General features: G+C 43.9%; 1 long non-coding RNA gene across 1 annotated transcript in view; it reads left to right on the top strand.

The window, feature by feature from the left end:
* LOC114154060 (uncharacterized) overlaps window positions 1-26,959 on the top strand; it is an 80,477-nt gene extending 53,518 nt beyond the window's left edge. The window contains exons 2-3 of the long non-coding RNA XR_003597466.1: window positions 26,180-26,342; window positions 26,460-26,959. This is a non-coding gene — a long non-coding RNA (uncharacterized LOC114154060). The remainder of the gene's footprint in view (window positions 1-26,179; window positions 26,343-26,459) is intronic.
* Window positions 26,960-27,232: the final 273 nt, after the last annotated feature.

Genomic DNA, 27,232 nt, shown 5'->3' with positions numbered 1-27,232 from the left:
GACAGCTACGGAAGACTGTGCATTTAGCTCCTTGGCCAATTCACGCCGCCATTTTTTGTCTATGTGGCGCCATTTTGTCTCTTCCTGCATTGCAATAAAATGATTATTTATAATGTAAAAAAATCACACAATGTGATTTTCTCTCATGTCTTTTTAGATTCTGTCTCTCACAGTTGAGTTGTACCTGTAAGTCGAAACTTGAAAAATTGTCTGTGTATCAAATACTTAATGTACTTAATGATCATTATAAGCAAACAAGAACCTGCAAAGCTTGTCTGTAGCATCTATATCTGCCTTACATGGATTTCTCAAGCATCTAAGAGTGGAAGTAGCCCTGAAACGTGATTGTAATAATATTAATAATAGTACGTGTAAATTTCAAAATGCTACAGAGTGACAATAGAAGCTTTAGCCAACATAAAAGTAGTAAAAATTAAAGTTAGAACACCAATCACAAGACGATGTTTGCAGTTCTTTTATGATGTTTCATCAGTGGTCTGTGCATCATGCCGTGTCTGATGCTGCTCTGGCGACAGGAGGACGGACAGACGGCTGGGTTCGGCTGGACAAATCGATCTCACAGCTTGCTTGCATCACTGAAACGCAAGACAGATATGTTGCACTGTGATGAGGGTGTTAGTTTGGAAACTCTGCTGCTCTATATTAGGACTGGAAAACAGTCCTGCTCAGGGGCTGCTGTAAAAATGAAGAAGCACATCACGTCCCAGGTACTTCATGAAGATGTCGAGAAAACTTATGTGGGGGGGAGAGAAGGTATATTTAGTCTCCTACAAGTAACTTTCTTCAGAAATAAAAATAAAAGAAATCTGTTTCAGCCTTGGAATCTATCAACATGTCAGTATGAATGCTGTACTCGACATTTGCTGAGTAGAGAATTATGGGTTTGGTTTTTTTGGCTTTTTACTGCTTGTCATGCAGTTTTGTACGTGTGTGTTTGCGTGTGTGTGCTTATCGGGCGGGGTGCTGTGCCTCTGTTTGACCCTGTGCTCATTAATCTCACTTGCTGTCAGGGTAATGGACACTGATGGACAGGATTGTGTTTGCCCACTCTCCCTCTCTCTCTGTCTCGCTCTCAAACACACACACACACACACACACACATACACACACACACGCATCCAGACATCCCTCATGACAAATAGCCTCTCTCTTCACACACACACACGCCTACACACGCCCACACACACACACACATCAAATCCATTTGTTCATTCAGAGCAGATGACGAGCGTTCACTGTTTCACCATCAGAGTTCATCAGCTTTGTTGCAAATGCTGGATTTTTTTCTTTCTTTTTTTTTTTCTTTTTTTTTTTTTGCTTTTCAGTCCGCTTTCACTCCCCCTGCTGGTCAGTCCAGAGATATGAACATTTCCAGTCTGGACCCCTGTGTGTTTCCTCCAAGTCTCCCACCAAAACATCTGCATGGTGCATTTCCACAGTCACACAGAGGTTAGCGGCGCAGCACCTCGCTGCCGCCGCCGCTAACCGCACCGCTTTGTCCGGCCTGCCCGCTCGCTTCCTCCACATTTCAAAGCAATTACTCCATGTTGATTTAGCTGTCATTGGGGGCATGTGTTCAAGTGTGATTTATAAACCCCCCCATCAACCCCCACCGCACCCCGCCCGGCCCGCCTGGTGCCAGTTGACTTGCGATAAATTGCACAATATTCCGAAAGGCTCATTTGCTTAGCGCTACATTAGGGGGCCGATGATTGCTACACAAAGCCATGTAAATGAGTTCTGAGAGGGGCCCCATCACTCAACATGTCATGTAGCCGTTCCCATTATTATTTATGACTGGAGCTGGGCCATGTTTCCTCAGAGGCCAGGCGAGACTCATATGTGTGCAGTGACAGCTCTGCTTCTGTCTGGGCGTGTGCGTGTGTGTGTGTGCGTGTGTGGGTGTGTGTGAGGGAGAGACAGAGAGTGATACAGGCCGTATCTATAAACTGAGCAGGAAGGAGCCAGGCTGTCTGTTTTTATCTGCTTCAGGGTGAAGATTAGAAGATGCTGCCGATTGTAGACTTGGAAAGATGAAGGGATGATGGCTAACTTAATCATTTTTTCCCCCCAGTTTGTGCTCTCTTTTGGTTCCTATATGGTTTCTCAACACACAAATACACACGCCCACACACCCCTGCACACACAGCACTCATCAAACCAAGGGCAACCCTGAACAAAAGTCTCTTTAGTGCGTCAACAATGAAGAAGATTATTTCAGTTCTTTGTGTTTAATCGCTCTTATCTCTGTCATGTCAGGGCCGGTGTGAAGAACAGCCCAGAACCGGGGGGCCCCTGCACTACTTTTTGCCTTTTTCACAGCCCCACAGTCGTGTCATAACACTGCTACTTACATTCACTGCTGTCAAACATGTCAGCTCTCCAAACCATAACAAAGATAACAGAGGCCCTGCTTTCAAAATCCATCTCTCAGCAAGTGGAAATCCGAGTGTGTGCGTGTTGACATTACAGCCGAGCTGTTATTTGATCAGAACGGTGATCTAAGTGTCTGTGGTGATTAGCTGTAATCTGCTTTCCAGGGCTGTGATCTTATGATCTGCAGCAAGAGATGACACGGGTGTGTGTGTGTGTGTGTGTGTGTGTGTGTGTGTGTGTGTGGTGTGTGTGTGGGTGTGTGTGTGCGTGTGTGTGGGTGTGTGTGTGTGTTCACATGCATGAGATAGAGCAAGACACATTATATAAGAATTAAAAACTAGTTAGTAGCTGCTGATAAGGAAACACTGCATATAGAGAGCTGGGGGAAAAATGTATTTCCCCTTTTTGTGGATGGTTAGTTGTTCTTTTCTTCTTCTTTTTGCTGCATTCACATCATTTAGAAACTTTAATATCAGGTAAAGATAGCATGAGTGAATTCAACAAGTTTTATGTTTCTTTAGATGACATATTAGGGCCATTGCAATGCCTATAGAAAAAAAGGAGTAAATTTCCACCAAAAAATATCTAGGAAAAATTTTCTAAAATAAAATTTCTGAGTTTGAACAGTCAAAGAAGGATGTGTTTAAATGTTTAAAACATTTGAAACATTTTTTTTTAAATGTTTTAAAAAATGTAAATATTTTTTTCTAGAAAAAATGTTTACATTTCTGAGTCTGAAAAGTTCATTATTTGCTATCAGAATTTTTTGGGGGGGGGAATAAAAAATTTCTGAGTTTCCAAAGTCAAATAGTTTCACCTTTTAAAACTCAGAAAATTCTACATTTGACCTAGAAAAATGTCTTCAGATTTCTTGATGGAAATTTGCCCCTTCGTTTTCTTACTATCTACCATGACCCTAATATGGTGTCTCAGAAAACAACTTTTCTGTATTTCCTAAGTTTGCCTTTGTCTAATATTAAAATTTCTAAAACATGTAGAGTATATGTGGCATAAAGCACAAACTAAATCAATCTGTAAAAGGGTAGATACTTTTTTTGTATATGCAGAGTGTTTACTTTTCACTAGCTATTACCTTTAGGCCTGCTAAGCTTTTCATTCCTTATAATGTGTTTAGCTCTGTCACTCGGACACACAGTCAGAGACACACATGAAATGAAATATGTAAGGGCTACAAAACAGCAAAAACATAATAAATCTGTAAGAATTCAATGGGTTTTCCATAGAAAGTCGTCCTCAGCACAGAGCTGTTGGCTGAACCATGCAGCAGGGTTGCATCATACCGTGGTATGAAAAGATGTTTGCCTCCTTCCTGGTTTTCTATTTTTTGTATGTCTTGCTCCGTGAAGGCTCTGTTTTTCTTTCTTGTTTAACGTTACATTCAGATCACTGGCAAGTCAACGTTTGTTATTATAGAAGCATTACACTGTCCTTATGGGGATGGTGCTGTCTAAACAGAAGTTTATATAGTCCTGTGTTACACACTCAGTCATGACATTGGTGTTCTCTCCATGTGGCTGGCAAAGAGCGATCCGATCTGTGGCCTGAAAACAAACCTTCAGGAGCTTCCTGTGACCGCTTTCACACATTTCCCTTTTTTATGAGTTGCCTTTGTACAAAGGGTTTATATCATATCATCAGCATGTGTGTGAATGAGTGACTGACTGAATATAGTGTGAAGTGTTTCGGGGTCCTCCAGACTTGATAAAGCGCTATACAAGCACAGGCCTTTTACCGTTTATGTTCTGAGCAGAGAAAAACGGTGATCTGATTTAGGGGAAGTCTTGCTTTGGAGACGTACGAGTCCTTGACATTAGAGTAAACAAATCTAATGTCTTGTTTTCTCTGGCAGAGCTTGACAAACTGTTGAAATGCTCACAGTGTAGAGAAGCCTGATTAAAATCAGCAGATATTGTCACAAAGGCATTGGAATGCTGTGTCTGTATCTTAGCAACAACGGAACTGATGACATCACACGCATTATTGTCAACAACTGAGGGTGGAAAGTAAGCGGTTGCCAAAATAAGACCGGCAAACACTTTTGGTAGATAATATGGACGCCGGAAACTTGTGTTAAGAGTTCAGTGTCTAGACTGCAGAGACAAAACGTCAAAGTAACACGTCCAGAGGGACGAGCACTCCTGATCCACCGCCGTCCCTTCCCCGCTCCTCCTTACATCTGAGTCTGTCTGCTCAGACAGTCAGGAAGTTCGGCAGAGAGACGTTGGAGTTGAGGATGTGATCCTGCAGCCATGTTTCAGTAAAACACATAATTCTGACTTCCTGATAGTCTGCCTGAGTCCTGGTTTGGGCTTGGAGTTCAGCAAACTTGTCAGCCATCAATCTCATGTTGCCCATTGTAATTGTTGAAAGAAATTGCTTGAACTTCCTCCATGTCTCTCCTCTTCTGTCTTTCATCTCATCTGGGATTTGCGGCTTCAGTCGAGATATTATTTTAGCCTTTGCCATGTTAATCCGATGCTCCCTGCTGTGAACCACCTGTGGTTCTAACCACAGACGTCATAAAAAAAATGACCAACGGTTAAAAATGATTAGCAAACATACTTCCGGCTATACAGCATCCAAAACTAGAGAGGACAAGTGTCAAGAAAAGTAATTCTTGTGCCAGAAATGAACAATCGGAATATAAATAACAGAACTACTTGAACATGCTGACACCTTGAGCGGGGAAATTTAGGAATTCCTCCATGGTTCCGCTGACTGTTAAGTAGACATCTGTAATTAATAAAAGGTTGTAAAAAAAAAATGTGTCGCAAAATATAGGTTTTCCCCATTTCACTTTGGCGTGTTAGCTATGGGCGGACAATATGGACTTCGATGTTTTATGATGATATTTTGTGGTAATATCGTGATAATAAAAAAGTAACAATAAGAACTTTTCTTCACTTATTTATTATGGTTTTGACTGCATGGTACAGCAATTATAGCCTCACGAACACACATGCTACTCTTGAAACACACACCCATTTGTAATTAGGGCTGCAACAAATTTTAGGAATCAATTATTCTACCAATTATTCTGACGATTAAAGAAAATTGGCACATTCTGAAGATTTCTCACTTAACCAAGTTTATATATATATACACATATGCGTGTGTGTGTGTGTGTGTGTGTGTGTGTATAGTATCAGAAATACTTTGAGATCCAAACAAAGAATTCAAGTCCTTTTTTACATGAGAAAATAAAGCATTCTATTATTGCCAGTTATGGAGTTTTGTGTAAAATATATTGACAGACAAATATGTTTGTCTTTAATGCAAAATGTAAATATAATTTGTAGATTTGGCTTAATTACTGCACTGAATGTGTTGTTTTTTTCGGGCTATGGTCTTTTTTGAGTCTCTATACTCTCGTTAACGATTACTTGATTTCAATGCTTTTTGACAACTATTGCAATAATCTATTAATCGAGATTAATCCGATTAATCGCTTCAATCTTATTTGTGATACACTTTTACAGGACAGCAGTCACATAAAAATGAGTGTTTTGTGTCACTAAACTCCACACACCAACATGTTTAATCATATTTTCAAGTGTATGGATATTTGTTGTTAGCCTCATTGAGAAAACTGTGGAACAAATAGTAAAAAAATAAGAATCCCAACAACAAGGAGAGTTTTGGGGGGGATTAAAATCATTCATTAGAATTCGTTGTGATAACAATAAATCAAAATCTCATCATGATAAGAAGTTTATTACAATAAATGATGCTATAAATGTCGAGGCCTAGTGTTAGCTAATCTGAAGATAAAGTTCATGCATCCACTATGGCGGCCATATTTGTAGTCGGGATCAGTATCGCTCCGTAGGCAGGAACATGTATAGAAGAGTCGTTGTGTGCAGCTGTGAAGCGTTCTCTAGCAGTAGTCCCTTCAGCCCGTATCCACCTCAGGAGAAAACTCGAGACGAATTTTTTGCCGACTTCAAATCAAAGGGGGAGGAAAATGGCCGCCCACGCCGCCGGTGACTGACGGAGCGCTTGGTTCTTCGCATTGATGTAGCTCGCCACTGAGCGCCAAGTCAGAACTGACATCACCGGTGACGCGTGGTCGCTGCAGTCGAGACATTACTTAGATGTGTTGAGTGTCGCCACAGGGATACACGCTAAGAGCAATTTGCTGACAACAAAATCATCCACCTTTCAACTTCCATTGTAGTAGTTTGAGAGCTAAGAAAAATGACATTTTGAGCAGCGCAGTACTTTAACACACCACTCCATTAGCTTGACAGATGAACGGTTTTAAAAAAGCTCACAAATGAGTAACTCTGCGCATTTCCTCGGGTGTCGGTCTTGGTTTTTGCTTTTGCTTGCTAACCTTCCTGTTCTTCGATAGCTCTCTCCATCACCTCCTCCCCCTTCCTTTCTACTGGAGCTTATTTTGGGGGGAATCAGAAGAGAGATGGGGGGCTAATGGATGAGTTATTGACTTAAGCAGGACCAATTAATCAGGATGTAATGGGGCATCGGGGAGGCCCAGGGAGGCCATGCATCATGAGCCAGAGATGAGCTCTGTCAGCCTGCTCATGCAGCCCTCCTCAATCACTCCCACATTTAACGCCAGGCAAAGACGACGACGAGGAGGAAGAGGAGGAAACGGAGGAGGAGTGGGGAGAGGGGGCAGGAAAGGAGACGCACACAGGAGGGAACGGAAGTGTGAGGTGATACACGTGGAGCGATGTGTGCCGTGTTGTGACGGACCACACATATGCTGGAGCTCTGTGTGCGCCACCCAAGAGTCTCAGCCCAGTTGTCTTCGGCAGCTGTGTGTCCAAGTGTGTGTGATGAGGAGGAGGAGGGTGTTGTGTCTGGGTCAGATCGGATCAAACACTTGACTGCACTTTACACCCAAGCACAGCATGCCAGAGATCCTGCCCCTGTCAAAACACAAACACACACACACACACACACACACACCAACGTGTATACACATGCAAAGCAGTCATGATATGGATTCACAGGTATGCAGGATGATGGATGACTTTTTTCCCCCGTAAGAAATAAATGCATAATTATTGGTTTACCAACGTTTCTCCATTTTAATTGTTTCAACCTACAATTAGACTTTGTGTTAAAGACTGGAATTCATTTCATGTCTATTGCTTAAGATTGTTTATCTGTTGGGATGTCAAATTATTCACACCGCTTGAACTTTTGACGTGTTCCAACCAGGGATGCACCGATCCACAATTTTCACAGAGATACAGATGCAGATGCAGATACCGATACCGATATCCAGAGTACAGTGCAGATCCCAGTAGCAGCACAGCCATGCAGACAAAAAGCTGAAAACAGAACGGTTCACTAGCTCAGCTCACGGTGGGATGCCAGAGATGGAGCTGCTCCTGGTGTGCAGTGTGATGATGACGATGATGATGATGGTCTGCGGCTCACACGCATACAGTCAAGCTGGTGTTCAGCTCATAAGCGCGTTTGATCCGGCAGTCAGATGTGGTTTGGGATGCTTCTGCATTTTGGTTCTGCTGGACTTGCAGCTGTTTAGACCGACATGCCAAATTCCAGATCAGCAGCTTTGTGGTTTTCAAGTGGCAAACATTTGAGCTTTCTCGCTTAAAAGTAGAAATTTGGCAGAAATAAAGTTGATGCAGGCCGGTAAAAACCAGTCCATAGTTCTACGCTTTGCTTTGTCCAGAGGGTCTGCACCCTGGGCTACTGAGAAATGCCTGTGCCTGGACAATACATAATAGCAAGCCTTTAAAAGTTGTTTATGCTTCTGTAAACACCAAGGATGTTTGGCATCAGAACCACTTAAAATACATAAACTTGTTGAATCTGAACTGGAATGAACTACAGAAAAGTTCTTAAAAGAAAAGTTTGCTATATGTTAAACATTTCCTCAATTTATGAATAGTTTTTTTTTTAAGATTTCTCACCTTGTTCAGCATATCCCCCATATTCCCTCGTCTCCTGAGCTGGGCACGCAGCTCACTGCTGTACCTAGTGGTCAGGAAAGTGAAGCGCACCAGTGTTGACCAGAGCCCCAGAATCCCAATTTGCAGTTTTGTCCCAGCTGTTCTCCAACACCCTCCATCCTGCCCACAGGCAGCAGCAGCGTCGCGGCGGAGGGTTCATGTAAAATTCATAGCTGACAATGTCAGAAACATGTTGTTTAGCTCAGCCTGATTGACTTATCTGACACTCGATGGGAGAGTCTTAAACAAGTATCACTGACGTTTGTCAGTCAGTGGTTTTAGGCCCACCAAGCAGCTCTGTGTCATATTATAATCCTCCCAGTATCAGCACAGTCACACCAGTGTAAAATATCCACTTAACATGCCGTCCATCACGTTTATCTTCCTTCAGCAAGTGCTCCTTTTCTTCTCCGTCTGTCAGTCTGTCGTGATGGAAGCTGAAACCTTCCTTTAGAGTGTTACTTTTTTCTTCAAAGTCAAAGAAACAGAAAGTCAATGGATAGAAAGGTGAAATTAATCAGAGTCTTTCTTTAGAAAGTTGGCCTCTGTCCTGCCCATTGACCACCATGCCGGTTAAGCAACCAAAACAGAGAAGTCTGCTTTTGGCCGTCTCACCTAAACGTGACCCAGTTCCACAACATTTCCACTTTTTGATTTCTATTCCAAGCATTAAAACAAAACGTCCCTGGGCCCTTTTATGAGAACCATCAGCCAAGAGCAGAATGCTGATGCGTGCAAGCGCTGTCTCAGGAGCCAAAGCTGAAGATCAGCTCCCCCCTCCAAGGAGGAGGAGGAGATCTGGCGTATCGAGACTTCTGCAACGTTTTTCGCCTTCGGAGGGAGGAGGTGTGTTGCCAAGCCAAACCTGAGCGAGAACGCCGATGACGACAGAGCGAGCGGTTCAGATAATACATGCCTGTCATGTATTCAACAGTTTTCGACCTCATCCTTTTACTGTCTGCTGGCTTGTATCTGCTGGCAGATCAACACAGAAAATCAGTTAGTAGTTTGAAAGAAAAGCAAAAGGTCAATTTTGGGATTTGACTTCAGATTCAGAATGACATTTCGTTGACAATTACAACGAATGAGCTTAATGTTCGTCTTGCCTGAGGTTACCACCAGAACATTCCCAGCACTCTTCGCCATGGACACGCGCCTCTTCAGAAGTGGGCGACTTAAAACATCGGTGAGATGTTCAAAATGTTAGCGCAGAGATGAGAAAAGCTAATTAAAGGGATGTTTTAGTTTCCACAATATCTTAAGACTCTGGTTCATTCAGGCTGTGAGAGAGACTGAATTTTATTAGGAGGACGAATGAAGTAGAGCAAAGTTTTTAAATTTTTAAGCTTTCAACCACTGTGTGACATGAAACATGTTGGATTTGGAAATATAGATGGTTTATATTGTTAATTATGGGGTAACAATTCATATTCTCCATAGGGAAGTGTTTCTCAACGTGGGCGGCCAGAAGCTAAACTGTTTCGGGGGCCATGGCATGAGTGTTGCCTTGATTCGTTCATGTATGTTTGAGAAATCCTTTAATCTCCCACGGCAACCATTCTGGGTTTGCTCTCAGTGAGTAATGTCTTTTCCTCAGAGCTCCTCCAGCTTACAGTTCCCCTCTCTAAGCTGAGAGTGAGCTCCTCCAGACTAGCGGCAGCAGGAATTAGTAAGCATCTGGTGGAGCTGCGCATCTCAATGCTAACGCTGTTAAGAACAATGTTGAATGGAGAAACATTGTTGTGATGACTTTCTGAAGGTGGCATGTAGCTTCAACTTTCTTTTAAGTCATATTTCATATTTATATGGCATTTTTATAACAACTGAAGGTACTATGGAAACGACATTAACATAATTCCTCCAGTTTTTTTAAAAAGGAAACCTGCTGCTGCTGCTCATTCAGACCCACTCAACCAACCATTCAGAGTGCAAGTCAGTGATTTCACTAAGCAAAGGTTACTTTAGCACCGTGAGAAGGACGACTATCTCCACTGATGTCCTGTGTTGCCTTCATGTCGACTGACACTGGAACAGGTCATGCTACTTTGGGCATGTGTGACAGTCCCTTTAGTTGTCAACAAATGTGCATTAGTGTGTTTATTTGTGAGCACGTTTTTCACGACTGAAAGCATTGGTGGGTGATGGGCCTTAGAGAGCCGATTGTGCCGTCGACTGGATAACAAGAAAAATGGGGGTGTCTGGATTTTTGGAAAATGTGGGTTGTTGTTGTTGTTATTGCGTCTTGGGGACGACAGAAGAACTTGTTTGGACACGTGGCCCCTTAAGTCCCAAAGTCCCAGCTTTGTCTGAAGGCTCAACACAAAGACCTGCTGGATCTCTGAGTTTATCTTTCAAAGGAAAAGATATCTTCTCATCTCCGATCTTGGCAGAGAAATTCTCTTGTTCATTCTATGCTTTATTTATTTAAAAAAGCACTCATACAAGTCATTTTTTCTTTTTTTCTTACCACCAACAACTCTTTTGGTGTTATCATGAGCGTCGTTTACAAAAACATTCAAATGAGCCATATAATAACTGGTGGCAGTTTTTTGGGGGAACGTTGAAATCCATTATTATGTTTTTTTTAGATGATCTAAATCAGCTACATGAGAAAACGTGAGAGACGGGACAACACAGAGACTCAACTGACAGAATCCTAAATAAACACACAGAAAAAATCAAATCCTTACATAACTAATGTATAGATAAATTGACTCTTCAATAATATTCTAATTTACTGAATGAGTTTGGACACACCGCAATGCAACAAGATTGGGCAACTTATAAATTTGTTGTTTTAGAGTAAGTGATGTGCAAACATTAAGTAGAAGTGAACAAGTTACTTTTCATTTTTGGTTGTCTAAGACCCTCCTCCTGCCTCTGATTGGTTGTTTCTAAAAAGCCCTGGAAGAAGGAAGAGGAATTAAATAATAACGCTTTGCCATGGATACGCATCATACCAACTACCCAAAACTAAAAGAGAAATATCAAAAAGAACTTCCAACTGTATGTCATCCAAAACCAGAGAGGACAACTGTCCTAAGATGCAATGCCTCACCAAAAATAACCATGAACAAAAGTCTAGAGAAAGAATAAATCAGAGCCACCCTAACACTATATAACCATCCCAATTCCAATATGGGGGGTAGGAAGGTGAGGAGAAGGATGATGGGGGAGGTTGGTTGGTCAGTGTGGTAGATTTCTCAAACACTCACATCATCATTCCAAAGATGAAGGAAAACTGTGATGTCACAACTAGAGTCATGCTTGTGATGTCATCAGCACTGTATGTATGTAACAAACCTCTACATTCTTGTCATTGCTTGCTGCACTACTGACAAGTTCAGACGTTCGCAAAGCGCTTTCAAAGTTGAACATTGAGATTGTTTGCAGATCAAAACGGATTTTAACAAACATTGTTTTGTCCAAACATGTGGAACCAAAGGCCACATTCCTCCAACGTTGAGATGAGACCCCAGCATGGAGCATGGAGAGCTGGACAAAGTCTGCAAGGCTGGATTGAGAACAGAACGCCTCCCACTGAGTTACAGAGAGAGATCCAGAGACTTGGCTCTCTTTTGGAAAAGGAGAGAGCAAGATGGTTTGAGGAGAACCAAGAGCTGGTCTACGTGCAAAGAGAACTGGAGAATACAAAAGCCGAGTTACAAGGACAGAAAAGACTCAAGGACATGAAGAGAGAACTACTGACAGGAGAAGAGTTTTCCGATTCAGAGTCTCTCAGACCAGATATAATCGCTTCCAGGGAGCACAGCGACATAAAACACAAGACTAAAAGGCTGCAGAAGGAATTTGAGCAATTGAAGGTAGCTCATATTGTCGGTGAGGAAGCATTCAGGTCACAAATCCAGGCAGAAAAAGAGAAAAGTGACGCCCTCCAACAAGAGCTGGACCAAATCAAGACTCGCTACGAGGAGCTTCAATCGAAATATGAAGCTGCAGGTGAGGAGAACCTGCAGGTCGACATGCAGATGTTTTATGAAGAAAAAATCAAGCATGAGCAAAAGCTCCTTGAAAACCTGAGAGCTGAGAAGGACGATCTCCAAGAAAAAATGTCCCAGCAGATTGCCTGCCTGCAGGAAACAGAGAACCGTCTGCAGAGTGAGCTGGTGCTGTATAAGATTTCATACCAAGAATTAAACAGGAGGTATGAAGCAGATGTTTCTGCCCTGCAAGAGAAAGCAGACATTTATCAGTATGAGGTGAATTGTGAGAAAGAAGCTAATTTGGAAAGAGCAAAGAATGACCATCATCTTATCAATGAACTTAGAGCTGAAAAGAACAATCTGCATCAGAAAATGGCACAAGAGTTCTCTTTCCTGCAGCAGCAATCCACAGAAACCATAAAACATCTCCAAAGTGAACTGGAGCAGGTTAAAGTTTCTTACCAGGAACTTAAAATGACATATGAAGGAGATGTTTCTGCTTTAAGACAGCAAGCAGAAATATTTAAGCAGGAGGAAGATAAAGAGATGAAAGCTCACTACTGAAAATGATGAGGGACCAAAAGATCATCAGTGAACTTGGAGCCGAGAAGGACAGTCTCCAAAAGCAACTCACTGTCCTCCAACAACGGTACTGTAGCTGTGAGGTTAATTATAAAACAGAGCTGGAAAATCTGAAAACGGAGCTCCAAGACAGAGATGAACTAGGACCTCCAAGAAGAAAAGTGGCCAGGCATCAAGAACCAAATGGGGGAAACTACACTATCCCTGTAAAAACCTCTCCTTGGGCTGCCATCTCTCCTTCGGCTGCCACCTTATCGTGGTGGAGGGGTTTGAGTGCCCCAATGATCCTAGGAGCTATGCTGTCTGGGGCTTCATGCCCCTGGTAGGGTCACCCAAGGCAGACAGGTCCTAGGTGAGGGACCAGACAAAGCGCAGCCCAAAGACCCCAATGATGAGCAAAAACATTGGACTTGGTGTTCTCTCGCCCGGACGCGGGTCACCGGGGCCCCACTCTGGAGCCAGGCCTGAAGGGGGGCATGATGGCGAGTGCCTGGTGGCCGGGCTTTAACCCATGGAGCCTGGCCGGGCTCAGCCCGAAGAGGAAACATGGGTCCCCCCTCCCATGGGCCCACCACCTGTGGGAGGGGCCAAAGGGGTCGGGTGCATTGTGTGATGGGTGGTGGCAGAGGGAGGGGACCCTGGCGGTCCGATCCTCGGTTGCAGAAGCTGGCTCTTGGACTCTCTGGTGGGGAAGGAGCCGGAGCTAGTGTGTGAGGTCAAGAGGTTCCGGCTAGAAATAGTCAGTCTCACCTCGACGCATGGCTCTGGTTCTGGAACCAGTCTCCTTGAGAGGGGCTGGACATACTTCCACTCTGGAGTTGCCCAAGGTGAGAGGCGTCGGGCAGGAGTGGGCATACTTGTTGCTCCCCATCTCGGCGCCTGTACGTTAGGGTTTACCCCGGTGAACGAGAGGGTAGCCTCCCTCCGCCTACGGGTGGGGGGACGGGTCCTGACTGTAGTTTGTGTTTACGGGCCGAACAACAGTTCAGATTACCCACCCTTTTTGGACTCCTTAGAGGGGGTACTGGAGAGTGCTCCTCCTGGGGACTCCCTTGTTCTGCTGGGGGACTTCAACGCTCACATGGGCAATGACAGTGAGACCTGGAGGGGCGTGGTTGGGAGGAACGGCCCCCCCGATCTGAACTCGAGCAGTGTTCTGTTGTTGGACTTCTGTCCTCGTCATAGATTGTCCATAACGAACACCATGTTCAGGCATAAGGGTGTCCATATGTGCACTTGGCACCAGGACACCCTAGGCCGCAGTTCAATGATCGACTTTGTCATTGTTTTATCGGATCTGCGGCCGTATGTCTTGGACACTCGGGTGAAGAGAGGTGTGGAGCTGTCCACTGACCACTACCTGGTGGTGAGTTGGCTCCGGTGGTGGGGGAGGAAGCCGGTCAGGCCTGGCAGGCCCAAACGTCTTGTGAGGGTCTGCTGGGAACGTCTGGCGGAATCCCCTGTGAGACGGAGCTTTAACTCCCATCTCCGGCAAAACTTTGAACACGTCCCGGGGGAGGTGGGGGACATGGAGTCTGAGTGGACCGTGTTCCGTGCCTCCATTGTCGAGGCGGCCGATCGGAGCTGTGGCCGCAAGGTTGTCGGTGCCTGTCGCGGCGGCAACCCTCGAACCCATTGGTGGACACCTTCGGTGAGGGATGCCGTCAGGCTGAAGAAGGAGTCCTACCGGGCCTTTTTGGCCTGTGGGACTCCGGAAGCAGCTGATGGGTACCAGCAGGCGAAGCGGCATGTGGCTCGGGTGGTTGCTGAGGCGAAAACTCGGGCGTGGGAGGAGTTTGGAGAGGCCATGGAGAAAGACTTCCGTACGGCTTCGAGGCAATTCTGGTCCACCATCCGGCGTCTCGGGGGGGGGGGGGGAAGCAGTACGGCACCAACACTGTTTATAGTGGGGATGGTGTGCTGCTGACCTCTACTCGGGACGTTGTGGGCCGGTGGGCAGAGTACTTCGAAGACCTCCTCAATTCCACCAACATGCCTTCCATTGAAGAACCTGAGCCTGGGGACTCTGGGTTGGGCTCTCCAATCTCTGGGGACGAGGTCGCCGAGGTGGTTAAGAAGCTCCTCGGTGGCAAGGCTCCGGGGGTGGATGAGATCCGCCCGGAGTTCCTTAAGGCTCTGGATGTGTTGGCTGACGCGACTCTGCAATATTGCATAGACATCGGGGGCAGTTCCCCTGGATTGGCAGACTGGGGTGGTGGTCCCCCTGTTCAAAAAGGGGGACCGGAGGGTGCGCTCTAATTATAGAGGGGTCACACTCTTAAGCCTCCCTGGCAAGGTCTATTCAGGGGTCCTGGAGAGGAGGGTCCGTCGGATAGTCGAACCTCGGATTCAGGAAGAGCAGTGTGGTTTTCGTCCTGGTCGTGGAACACTGGACCAGCTCTACACCCTCGGCAGGGTCCTGGAGGGTGCATGGGAGTTCGCCCAACCAGTCTACATGTGTTTTGTGGACTTGAAGAAGGCGTTCGACCATGTCCCTCGGGGAGCCCTGTGGGGGGTTCTCCGGGAGTATGGGGTACCGGGCCCTTTGATACGGGCTGTCGGGTCCCTGTATGACCGGTGTCAGAGTCTGGTCCGCATTGCCGGCAGTAAGTCGGGCTCGTTTCCGGTGAGAGTTGGACTCCGCCAGGGCTGCCCTTTGTCACCGATTCTGTTCATCACTTTCATGGACAGAATTTCTAGGCGCAGCCAAGGTGTTGATGGGATCCGATTTGGTGGCCTTAGGATCTCATCTCTGCTTTTTGCAGATGATGTGGTCCTTTTGGCTTCATCAGGTCATGATCTGCAGCTCTCGCTGGAGCGGTTCGCAGCCGAGTGTGAAGCGGCCGGGATGAGGATCAGTGCCTCCAAATCCGAGGCCATGGTCCTGAGCCGGAAAAGGATAGAGTGCCTTCTCCGGGTCAGGGGGGGGTGTCCTGCCCCAAATGGAGGAGTTCAAGTATCTCGGGATCTTGTTCACGAATGGGGGAAGAAGGGAGCGGGAGATCGACAGGCGGATTGGCGCAGCATCTGCCGTCAAGCGGGCGCTGTACCGGTCCGTCGTGGTGAAGAGAGAGCTAAGCCAAAAAGCAAAGCTCTCGATTTACTGGTCGATCTACATTCCCACCCTCATCTATGGTCATGAGCTTTGGGTCATGACCGAAAGAACGAGATCGCGGATACAAGCGGCCAAAATGGGTTTTCTCCGTAGGGTGGCTGGGCTCTCCCTTAGAGATACGGTGAGAAGCTCAGTCATCCGGGAGGGACTCAGAGTAGAGCCGCTGCTCCTTCACATCAAGAGGAGCCAGTTGAGGTAGCTTGGGCATCTGGTCAGGATGCCTCCTGGACGCCTCCCTGGTGAGGTGTTCCAGGCACGTCCCACTGGGAGGAGGCCCCGGGGAAGACCCAGGACACGCTGGAGGGACTATGTCTCTCGGCTGGCCTGGGAACGCCTCGGGATTCCCCCGGAAGAGCTAGAAGAAGTGGCTGGGGAGAGGGAAGTCTGGACCTCCCTTCTGAAGCTGCTACCCCGGCGACCCGACCCCGGATAAGCGGAAGAAGATGGATGGATGGATGGATGGATGGATGGATCTCTAAAATAAACAACTAGCAAAAAGTGTCCAGGTAAATTCTGAACCGTTTCCAAGACCTCAAAACACATCTCATATTTTAGACCAAAAAAAAAAAAAAAATGGGCGGCATCTTCACAGAAAAAAGATCTTAGTTCTTAACCAAGAGCCTCTTTCTTTGGGAGTTTGCATGTTCTCCCCGTGTTAGTGGGGGTTTTCTCTGAGTGCTCAGGTTCTCCCTAGATTTCCAAAATTATGTACTCAAGAAAGATAATATTAATTTCTCAAAAATTGAATTTGCAATCGGTTCAGATTGGAGAAACAAAAAAAAGTCATTTGAGGTGAGAAAAGTAAGAAGCTTGTTCTCCAGGTGCTCCAGTTTCGCCCAAATTTCCAAAATCATGTAAATTAGGATTATTGACCAATTGTCCTCAAAAAAGGTAATAGAAATTTCTGGAAAAATTGAATTTGCAAACTGTTCAGATTGGAGAAACATAAAAAGAGTAATACCCGGTGAGAGTTGAACTCTCCAAAGGTTGCTCTTTGTCACAAATTTCTAGGGGCGTCAAGGTGATGATGGGATCCATTTGGTTCACCTCGGAAATATGTGGAACAATGAACAGAAACTCTAAATAGAAGCTGTAGAGACCCCTGAGGTTTGCACTGCTGTGATGAAGGTCCCAAGTGAACACGTTCAAGCAGAGATTAAAATAAGAGAGCTGCAACTTGGAGACTTTTCACTAGAGGGTGCTAATGAACAGGAGTTGCAGGTGTGAATTGGAGCAGATTACTTATATTCCTTTATTTAATCAGGTAAACCCTGTTGAGATCTAGATCTCATTTTCAAGAGGGACCTGAGCAAAAAAATGTGCAATACATAGCAACCTGGTTACAAGAACTACTGGCAGGCAGTTAGTGGAAAAGTCCAAAGGGTTACAAATTCATTAGTGGCAGTTGAAAGTCTTTTTGGATGGACTTTACAGGGACCAGTGACTAGATCCAGTGTTGCTGACACCACATGTATGCACATCAGTTTGACCAAAGACAAGGTGTTGATGGGATCCATTTGGTGGCCTTAGGATGCGTCTGCAAACAGGATTTCTTTTTGCAGATGGGATAAGTGTTGTGACTTTTTTACACTTATATGTTAAGTATAATTTACATGATGATTATTATTACGGTAATTGAATTTAACATGATTGTATATAATTACAAAAGCTGAAGTGAAACATATTTAAGTGCGAGGCATGATTTATTTGGATATTTATTTCACAACCATCCCCGAAAGTGAGGCTTATAGACAAGTATGATGTATATAATATAATATAAATTAAAGTTACATACTGCAACTTTAATTTCACTTATGTGGGGACAGGTCAGGAGGGATGTGGGAATAGATATCTGTGATTTAAATGCAAGCTAAGGTAGGACTGTCAGGACTGGCTTCAGTCCAGACAGGAGGCTGTTTTTTAAAATTATTTTATAAAGATTGTTTGAATTTCTGTCAGTAATAAATATATTTTTGTTGTGTAATTCTAAAAAGAGCAAAGTGAAAAAAAATCCCTATACACTCCCTGGAATGAAGCTAACTAGCTCGTCACTGAACACAATGTAGCTCACCTTGTTCACTGGGTTATGCTGGTATCAGGGTTAGAGCTGCTGCTGACTGACTCATCTGTTGTTAAGTGTGTAACACTTCATTTGACCGGTTGTGAATAAAACTGTCATGACGCCGTCATAAACATGACATATAACACCTGTCATGAACATGAGTGAGTCTTCATGAATATTTATGATTGTTGTCATAAAGTGTCATTCGGTAAATCATGACACTTTTAATACAAAGTTGACATTATTCAAAATGTCTTCGTTATGACAACTTGACATTAACCAAGAAATCATGATCTGACATAAATTTGTTATAAAAGTATTACTGGTTAAACTTTAGCTTTAATAACATAAAGCTACATAATTTTTAAAGTTTAAGGGTAACAGCTACAAGTGCAAAACACGAACCAGTGGGGAACACACCAATTCAGGTTTTCTAGGACAATGGGCCACTTGTGGTTTTAAAGACATGCTAATAACTGAATTTTTTTGGTTTCACACGCAGCTTCACTAAATTTACCATCTAAAAGTGTCTGAGCTAATCTGTACAGTAGTAACATAATGCTGCCCTGTGATGGCCGACGTATTTAGGCAGCAGCAGCTGTGGCTTTAAGGAGCTCTGACTTTGTGCTGTATCAGTCAGCACAAATAAGGAACAGCGTCGTCTTCTCTCTCAGAAATTCTAGCTGTAGTGACTCATTTATTTCCCACAATGCAGCAGCGGGGGTCTCGGTTGGTTCTAGCCTCAAGGCTGAGTGGCCCAGCGTTTTACACAAACTAGATCCAAGCGGCAGAAGAAGGAAAACTGATAATCAAAGATAAACCGTTTCATTAGTCATTCTGCCTCACACACATATCGCCACCTCCCTCCAACCTTCCGCTCTCTTTAGTGGTGCTTTATGGGTAATGTCGAGTGACACATTTAAGCAGGAGCTGTCAACTCTGTGTATGTACTGCTGAGTGGCAGGACCACTGAACGCTGGCGACAGGCACACACACACACGCACACACACAAACCCTCCATTACTCTGGCACCCGAAGACTGCAGAGGCCTCGATCCAATTTGCTTCACATCCGGTGACTTTCAGAAATATTCATACCTTTGAAACTTCTCCAGTTTTTTCCACACATTTCTGTGTTTTTGCTGGGATTTATGTAACAGATGAACACAGAGCAGAGCATAACCGAAGAGGAAGGAAAAGGACGGCAGATTTCCAATTTCTTTTTAATAAATGAATGCATTTGTACGAGTTAGGGGGTATCAACCCCCTTTACTCTGATGCACCAAATAATAGCCTCCATTACGCGCCTTCGTTGTGACCCAGTCACAACTCAAAACCTAAACTTAAAAGATTGCTGTTGAGTGAGGCTGTCAAAAAAATAAATATATAAATAAATAAATAAAAAAAAAAAAATATATATATATATATATATATATATATATATATATATAAAAGGCAACTCTGGAGGAGCTGCAGAAATCCAAAAACATATCGCGATACAAGCATTTCATATCAGTCGATATTGATAATTATTGACTAGATTTTTGTTTTAAATATCTGAAATACTGCCAAACTAGTGATATGACCTTTCCAGTTCCACAGGTTTTACTCCACGCTGTAGTTTTTTATTTTTTATTTTTAAGCAGTTGAGGCTCAATGGTGAAACCTGAAACTGCTGCTGCGCACCGTTACTCAACAGGTTCTTGCAAGGCACCTTAGCAACAAGCTAAAAATGAAGAGAAATTGTATTTTCTGTATCACAATCAGACCAATCAAAGAAAATCAAAGTTTTAGAAAGTGCTAACCAAAGTAAAGAACTAAATCTGTGAGGTTGCAGAACGCTTCACGATCCTTCTCGTCCCAAAGAAAATCATCGAGGTTTGTGTCTCTAACCTCAAAAGAAGTGAAAAAGATTTTTGCACATGTACTTGTAGGTGACTTGACCTGGGCTGCTTTTTAACAGCTACAGTCGTGCTTGTTCGTGTGCATTCAGGAAAGGCCTCCCAATGCCTCCCCTCCATCTCTTTCTATGAAACGCACTCAGATCTCTCCTTCGCTGTCTGCGGGCCATGAAGCTGTCAGCGGCGTGACCAGCGGGCCAAATTTGTTGAGTAAAAAGGAGGAAAACCTGGAACGCCGAGCTCAGCGCTGTCAGAGAGCTCCTCTTCTTCACTGACGTTTGGATTTACACTTCTCATTTTCCTGAGTGACAAAGTACATAAACACATGCTTCAAGTGCAGGGGCTTGGCAGGGCTTTCTGTTCCAACACACACACACACACACACACACATCCACTCACACTGCCTTCAGTCTGTCTTTTCGGATGAATTTAAGGAAAGGGAGGGGAGATCTGACATCTCCTCTTTGATCCATGGAGCTCTCTTCTACGCTCTCTGTGCTGGTGATGAGCGATGAGTCAAGTCAGATGGGGAATTTTTAAATATATATTTATTTTTTTATTAATATTTTGAGTGCCACAGATATTCTCAATGGGGAGCGAGGGGTGGGAGGGGAGTTAGCCGCAGGCTGTCTTTGTCCTATATAAGACTTCTCCAAGACACCCACTAATAAACTGAGCGTGCACAGGAAGCGTCCCGGCCAGAGGAGCGCCAGCCAACCGGTGTCCTTCGCTGGCGTCTCGCCTCTGCCTGCTCGTTGGCGGGCGCTGACAGCTTGAATGATGAGGTGACACACACCTGTCAGCGCCGAGCCTGTCACGCCCTGATGCACACACACACACGTTTGCGCAGCTATCTTTGTGGGGACTTTCCATTGACTTCCATTCATTTCTACAGCCTAAACCTTACTCTAATTACATACCTAACCCTAACCCTAACCAAAACTCAATTCACACCTTAGTCCTAAATCTGACCCCTGACCCAAAAATAGTGTTTCCCCTTGTGGGGACCAGGCTTCAGTCCCCACAACGTAGTATATGTCAGGAAAATGGTCCCCACAAGGTATTAGAAACACACACACACACAAACACAGCAGCGAATCGCTCACACTCGTACAAACAAGAAAAAAAAGAAGGATAAAACAGCTACATTTACATTTGACGTGGGTTTCCGAACGCGCGAGCGCTCCTCTGACCAGTATACCAGTATCCAGTGGGTGCTGTGCTAGATGGGACGCCAAAAAATAATGGCGGAAACAAAATGATTTCCAGTCGAGAATGTGCTGGGGCTCCGTTTTCGTTTGAGTCGTGTTGATGGCATGGAGCTAAAGATGGCGGCGCATAAGAGAAAGTTCTCGGGGCGAAAAGAAAAAAGAAAAACAAAACGCAAAATATGTTGTAGGGATGAAAAAAGCGTTTCAACGTGGTTGACAGACAGTAGGTCAGTCTATCAAGAGGAGGCTTGTAAATATCCAGGTTAGCTTAAGTTACTAAATGACAGGTCACTGTCGTCTTGCAACTGTATTTCTTTTAGTGCTATAACGTGTGTTACAGAAAGGACTTAGCTTCACCCCAGCCCGTACAGTGGCGGGGTGTTTTGGATATATGTGTTTACACTGCGAGCACAGATTCATCTTTATTTGCTAGCCGGAGTATTCAGACGGAGTTTGCCGCAGTAACGATAAATCAGTCAGGACTGTCTTTGCGAGGACCCTGACAGCCACAAAATCACCTCAAAGTCTATTTACGAATGCCAGGAATGTGACTTGCTGCTCCGGCTGTATACTACACGCATAATAAAGCTGTCAAAGTTATAAACAGGGAAGCAAAGATCTTAAAAAAAAAAAGAGAGAGAGTATGAGAGAGAGAGAAAAGGTTCAGCACATAAAGCTGGTGTAGTATCAGCTGTTGGTGTAGTGGTCAGCTCAAATGTCGGGCCAGTGTTGGCATTTATTTGGGAGGGAAAGATGATATCAGCAACCAGTTTGATGTATTGAATGTTGTTTGGTTAATCTGTGGTTAAAGGGCCAGCTCACCCAAAGCAAACACAGCTCTGAACTTTCTGAATAAAAGACAAGGCGAGCAGGAATTTATTTCTGCACGTAAATATTTCAAACGATCCACAGGAAGACGACTGCACAAGTTAACCCTGTTCGGTATTTCCCAGCCCAGTTGCAGGTTTAGTAGAGAAGTACACAGATCGGGCTTCGCATTATGACCACTTAGAGGTGAGGAACAGGACACTGATTATCACAGAACATAGGTTGTGGTTTTGATAGACTCAAATTTTGCCTTAAAGACAAACAAACTAAGAATCTTTCCTGAGTGTGTCTGCTGAGGTTCAGACATGGGTGGAATATTTTAGACATTTTGTCCTCAAAGTCACTGTGACAGCAGAAGGAAAAGTGGGCAAGACACGGATTTAAGCGAGTTTTGGAAAGGGTCAGATTGGGATCGTAATCTGTAAAGCTACAGCTGTTGTGATGGTTTAGTGTTTACGAAAAGGAACGCAAGAAAACAGCAGAACTGGTGAACTGGTGATAGGTCAATGGCCAAAGCTGACTGATAAACTGTCGTGCTACTGTAGCTAAAACTGTTGCCGGTTGTGACGCTGGTTCTAAGAGAAATCCATCGAACCCAAGCCGTGTTTCCACCAACATTTTTTTATGTACATTTTGAAGTATCATATGCAAGAAGGTTGATGGAAACAGCAAAATTTTACATTTTCTCAATTGTACGTGTAAAAACGTTTTCACACTTCCTTGATGTGTTTTTTGGCTTTTCTGAAAAAGAGTTAATGCGCTAAAGAAGAGATGGAAACACATTTGCCGAGTAAGGTCAGAAGGAGCGAATTTTTCCCAGTTCAGACTTCCAGCATGGAGGGGACGACAGTCAGCTTGGCGTGGCCAGTGAGAGGCACTCCAGGTTGGGACGGACGTGGCGGTATGCTTCCCAGTCCACCGGTGGGTCCTCGCCTCACCAGAGGCAGAAAACTCTGAAATATTTGGCTGTTTGTCTTTTAGACAAAATGAAATATGTGGGTTTATTTGAGTCCATCAAAACCACAGCCTTGAGGTTTTCTATTGCTGAGTCACCACAGCTCCTGTGTGCTCACAACCCACCCACATTCCCACATTCCTTTCCATATTCACACCCACAATAGTGAGTTAGTCTTCCAATGAAGACAGACCTAACTTGTCTAGAACCGGACCATACGTCAACCAGTAAGTGACGACTTGACAATGGAGACGTGGCTCTAGATCAGGGGTTGCGTTAACGGAATATTTTCCGTATTTGTTTTTTTCTTTTAAACTACTGAAAAATTTGAAGGTTACTTAAAGAAGATTGTAGTAACTTATTTGGTAAATGACTTCTACTACATGGAAATATAAGTGGAAGACATTCAAAACAACTGCTAACATACCCAGGACAGACTGCCAAGGCCTGAAGGCAAACCCCAAGATGCTAAAGCTGGTCTCTAAACACTCCAAGGAAGAAACCTTTGCTTTTCAGGAAAAAAAAAACACAAAGAACAACCTAGATCAAAGAGCAGGTCTTTGGGAATAATATTTGTTGGACTGATGAGCCTAAGACCGAATTATCTGGACACCAGAAAATGGGACATGTTTGGCATAAACCAGATAAGAATTGGAAAGGATTGAGCTGAGTCACAGCCTATATCCTCTATTGATTCACAATACCCCAAATGTGTAAGAAAACACCTCCCAGCTGAAATTGAGCAGTGGGGCAAACATTTGTAACACAGATGTCTGAGGACGGTGCCTAGCAGAACACTTCTTATCTTGTAAATGATGCCACAGGTATTTTTTTGTTGTTGTTGCTACACCTACTAAGTAATTTTAAAAAGACTTCATCAGAGAACCAAATATTGATGTACTTCTTCAAAATCACCATCAGAATGTTTTCTTACTTTGGTAAAATCAGGTTTTTGCTCTTTTCTGATGTCAGGAACCAACCCTAACCCGAACTGAAGACTGTCGTCCCATTAAGGAATAGGTGCCGTTCATTACGCCTTCAAGACTGTCGGCCCTTAATGTTTTGCCACAATGGTTAAACATACGTGATTACATCACTGAAAAAGTGGCTAAAAATAAAAGCGTCTTTGAGGAAAAGAAACATGACGTCTGATTGCGCATGAGCTTCACTTCTCCGCACCGACGTGAACAAGTCTTTCCAACACACTCTCTGTCACTGACGGAGAGTGCGGTGTGACAGAATGCCTTAATTATGGATTAATTGTGTCATTAGCAGGTTTCTGCTGTTGGCACCACATTGGGCCTGTCAAGGTTAATTACTGGAACATGTTTATTTGCTGTCAGCCGCCGCAGCAAGCTGTCACTCGCGTGGAAACACAGACAAACGCGCACGTTCGCTCAAACAATTCGCAGGATACCCGGCGTCCCTCAAGAGCCCAATGTTTTCCACAAACTCGTTTTTGTTTTGCCACTTTAACACACCTTCTGTCAGCCACAGCCAGTCAACGACACGCGACGTAGAAGTAACGCTGGTGGTTTAGGTTAATCTCTCCATGTGGTCATCGTGTATGTTCAACAGCTGGAACAATCTGACTACATTTTAAAAACTTGAAAAGAAAAATATAGGTGGGAGCAGGAGTAGCTTAAAGACACACACTCCTGTTAGAATGTTTAGTAGAGATGTGGCTGTACACACTTTTGTACTGAAAATATGTGGCATAGCCCTGTCGGTTAAGTACACGTAGCTAACAAAAACGGCTTTCTTTTCTGCAGTTCAACCCAAACGTTGACATATGCTGAATAAAAAGACGCGGACCTATCAGGAGGGGAGTTGTGCTGCAGCTCCAGTCTGGTTCGTCCTTCAGAACAATTGACCGATGCTCGACGGCGCCTCCTTCCTCTGTTCAGACAATTATAAGCAAGTGTAGACATGATGGGAATGTCCAACCATCATAATAATGCTCTGGAAGGAGATTCATTCCGTGTCCCTAAGAGGAACGGGGTTCTTTTTTGGTCCAAAATCTTTAAATCAATCCCAGAAATATCTGGAAATATTCAAGCAACATCTAAGGACATCAACCAGGAAGTAAAAGCTTGGGGCACAGATCGGCCGTACAAATGGACAATAAACCAAACAGGATACAACGTGGTTTAAAGGGCCAGTAGTATGTAAAACTGACATTTTTGAGTTTTGCATCATGTTATAATGTCATTGCCTCATCACAAACATTCATGGGGTGTTGCCTTGATGCTTTCATGCATGTTTGAGAAATCCTTTAATCACCACGGCAACCATTCAGCTGTGCAAGTCGCCTGGATGGACCTAGCTTCACCTTTGAGATGCAGCTCCTCCGAGCTCCCGCCTCACAGAGCAGCCCTCTGCCACAAATCCCCAACTCAGCTCCTTCAGACTAGCCAGCAGCAATTAGCAAACACCTGGTGGAACTGAACATCAGCTGAGCTCATTATACGAGCTACTTCTCAGGGGAGCGCTGGTAAAAATGTTGTTAAAGGATTAATAGAGGAGCCATGTTGTGATGGCTTCCTGAAGGCGGAGTTTCAAAAAGGGCAGGAGATTTTAAAGTGACAGAGACACAATTTCAAGTCAAATTTCTTTTAAGTCATGTTTGATATATAAAGCATTTTTTTAAACATCTGAAGGTGACATAGTCATTTGATGTGCACATGATACTGTCCCTTTAAGGACAACAATGTTTTCTATCACGAGGTCCTGATCTCTGCTCTATAGACTAGATCCATCTGAAAAGGACAGGAACACCTGTGAAGCCATTTTAAGAGACTACTTTTAATTACCCTTTTCATATTATTTACAAAGTTATTACTGTAGGTTATTTGTTCATCTATATTACAGCGCCTATTAAAAGTGTTTAATCCCTGGGAGGTTTTACCCTTTCCAGGAGGGGAGTTGCAGGATTTTAGGTAGTCCTGAACTAACTAAAATCTCTATTGATTTTTTGTAAATCAATAGAGATCAGCAACATTTGACCCTCTTTGACAAATACTGTATATATATATATATAGAGAGAGAGAGAAATATGAAAATATTTTAGTAGAGCTGAGGGTTAGATCCAAGAAGATGAAAAGAAAAGAAACAGAGCGAAAAAGCAAGCAAGCCGGGCTCTTTTGATTGATCACAGCTGTAATCTGCTCACTAAGTCATCTCCTGACATTTCTCTCTCTCCATCTCTAACAGACTCTGCGTCCATTAAAGCCCAGTCAGGAAGACACAAACCATTTATCAGCCTGTCAGCTCTTGCCGCTGGTGTTTTTTCAGACAGTTAGGATTTACTCAGACTGTGGAGAGCTGGCACTGCTCTCTGATAGGCCGCCATATACTGTATCTGCTCCACACACAGGTCAGCGTGACCCTCGGTGTAAAGATTTATAAATATATATATATACAAAAACCATGACTTGAAATAGTTTTGGGTTTCTGTTTGGATGAGCTCTCTCTCTCTCTCTGCTGCCTGTAGCAGAAACTGGTGATCTGTGGGACTCCTCTGTTCAACCTGCTCGGAAATGTGGACTGATGGCGCCATCTAGTGCACAAGCAAGTAGTCTGCTTTTTTTTTTTCTCACCAGGCATGCTGTAAAAACAAAAAAATATATATTAATAAAAAAATGAGTTTTCCAAATACATGTAAAAATTGTTTTTAAAAAAAAGCGTTAGAAGATGAGCACAGGTTATGTTTAAGAAGAACTCAGTGGATCAAGCATAAAATGCAAAATTTTCACAATAACTTTATTTAAATAAAATAAAATGGCAGTTTTTAAAGCTGGGTAAAGAAAGAGAGTTTTTTTTATGTCATGTCTAAATGGTAAAGCTGTTATTACAGTGTCTATAGAAAAACTTAACTTTATTCGAAAAGTACAAACTGTTTTCCATAACTTCAATGAACATCCACGCTTTTGGACTTCATAATCTCTTAAACTAAATTGTAATTTACAGAAGGAATAAATGAAGTGCAGCTCATCTCGGAGTGTTTGTCGCTTTTTGTTGTTGGAGACCTTTTATCACAGTGTTGTTGCCGGTGCCATCTTCTTTGCTGCTGTGTGTTGGGGATGCAGCATCAGAGCCAGCGACTCTAATAGACTGGACAAAATCATCAGGAAAGCTGGCTCTGTACTGGGACTAAGGCTGGAGTCCCTGGAAACTGTGGTGGAGAGGAGGACACTGAAGAAGGTTCTGTCTATTATGGACAATAAACAGCAGCCTCTCCACCACATAGTGGACAGACAGCGGAGC

The sequence above is a fragment of the Xiphophorus couchianus genome, chromosome 12 (assembly GCF_001444195.1).
Source record: "Xiphophorus couchianus chromosome 12, X_couchianus-1.0, whole genome shotgun sequence".
NCBI lineage: Eukaryota > Metazoa > Chordata > Actinopteri > Cyprinodontiformes > Poeciliidae > Xiphophorus > Xiphophorus couchianus.
Note: the sequence above shows the minus strand (reverse complement) of the source record. Positions and strands in the feature narration are given on the sequence as shown.